General features: G+C 30.2%; 1 pseudogene; it reads right to left on the bottom strand.

Annotated features, from left to right (window-relative positions):
• Positions 1 to 368: 368 nt before the first annotated feature.
• On the bottom strand, positions 369 to 1,876 carry LOC149548394 (large ribosomal subunit protein uL30y-like; annotated as a pseudogene).
• Between the last annotated feature and the right edge of the window lie 245 nt (positions 1,877 to 2,121).

The following is a 2,121-nucleotide window of genomic DNA, read 5'->3' as shown; positions in this document are numbered from 1 at the left end:
AAGAATAAAAAATTCATAAAATTATAATAAAATAAAATCTCATAGGTAGGTGTGAACACACTTACAACAAATAAATGTGTACTCTTTGTTTGAAGTCAAAAAGTCATTATGCAGAACTCCCAACTAATTGGAAAATTGTGCAGATAAAAGCTCACATAACCATTGAAAAAAATAGAACATGCTATGAGCTATGAGATGATTTATAAAGTTTATCCATATTTTGTGCAAAAGATGGAATAATTTACTTTTTAAAAACTTCAAGGAAAAATTGTCTCTCACGTTGCAAGATTCTAGTGTTCTAACTAGAAACAAATCAAGCAGTACCAACAAGATACTAATTTGGCCTTAAAACAAAAAAATTAATAAAACTAATCCATTCCCCTTATCATCTCATTGATCTTCTATTCATTATTGCTAGCATCACCACCTTTAATGTAGTGGTTGTGTTTCTTCTTCAATCCACCTAATGGAGCGCTGAGTTTAAATGACCACAAAAAGTTGTTTACTTTCATGAAGTTTAGGGCAATAGTAATAATCTTGTGGATAAGATCTTCAAGAAAAATTATGCCATATTTACCTAAGACCTATTCATAAGCAACAAGGTGGAAATAATAAGCACTGGGAAAGCATACTGACTAACACAAAAAGGCATCATGAACACAAGTACCTTTTCAATGATAGAGCTGTCAGTCAAAGGAATCTGCTGCTTATCAACCTTTCCATAACCTCTCTTGTAAATCAACTCTCGTATGATTTTTAAATTTGGATATCTAGAAAGAATTAAGCAAGAGAATTAAATAACCATAGACATAAGAATCTATGAAATATGAAAAAACCAATCTACATAATGCCTATATCTAACCAAGAACATACCCAAAGATCACATATGGCTCAACTTGATGCAACATGTTCATTCTTGCTTTGTTCACTTTTAGAAACACGCCAATGAAGATTTGAAATGAAGTGCCATAGCAAGTCAATATCATTGGAATATTATATATACAACCAAAAGTGATCATTACCACTATTTTAGAAACAAAAAGTGCAAAATAGACAAGTCAAGTTGAAAATGGACTAACTTGCCTTAGATGCAAAAGTCACAAAATTGTTCTTTTCTTTGGATGCATATCATTGATACTAAATGAGAAAGATAAGAAACTCAATAAATGAAAAAAACAACTTAAACTTATATTAGAATTTGTGGAAAACTAAAAATTGTGTTCGTCTTTATTTAAAATAGAAGAGATGTAGATATATTATATTAAAATATGGAAAAAAAATATTTGCTCTTTTTTGTGAAAAATAGACTAGAGAGCTAATATATTCTACCAAATCTATTACTATATAAAGACGCAAAAGTACAAGGTATATAAATACTACATATTAGCTACTTACCTATGGATATGAATAATGAACAATAGCTTAGCTTCTAGCTCAACATAAAAGCCTCCTTTCATTTTTGCCTCTCTCTTCAGTCTGATACCTCCCATTCCTAATTTTTGTCACAAAGTGCAAGAGAAACTTACTAAGGTACAATCCTCAATACTAAATGGCATGATGACACATCAATCAAACACCTGACAATTTATTAAGGGATCCACATACTCTTTGGTGACTCATAAATTGATACAAAACTTGCCAAAAAGAAACTAAGTTACACAATGGTGACACATCACTCTCAAATCAAGCAATTTATCACATGCTTAGTATACTCCTTTGAATATTCCTCAGCCTTCTTAAATATTAGTTTATGGTTTGTAGCATTTTTTACTTTTGCAACTTCCAACTGCTGCTTCTTGTCATTCTCCCATTCTTCATTTATTTTCCTCTTCTTTAGAACTGACTCAAGCACAAGCTTTGCCTCCTCCAAATTCATATCTAAAATAATAGAAAAAATTAAATTATTTGGCAAAATTAAAAATTAAAAAAGAAAATGCTTTCTAGAAGGGCATATCACCACACTATATTATATAATTAAAAAACAAAGACAATTATAGTTGTTAATTATATACTAGATGTGGGATTTCTTCATATGGGTCTTTATGGGAGTTGGAGATTTCTTTAAAATGACAATTAACTCTTAGAAATATGACAAGTGAAACAATCTTGCTAGTCTCTTTG

This window comes from Cupressus sempervirens, chromosome 7 (genome assembly GCF_028749045.1).
Source record: "Cupressus sempervirens isolate cs-2001-9-10 chromosome 7, ASM2874904v1, whole genome shotgun sequence".
Lineage (NCBI taxonomy): Eukaryota > Viridiplantae > Streptophyta > Pinopsida > Cupressales > Cupressaceae > Cupressus > Cupressus sempervirens.
This window is presented reverse-complemented; position numbering and strand designations above follow the sequence as displayed.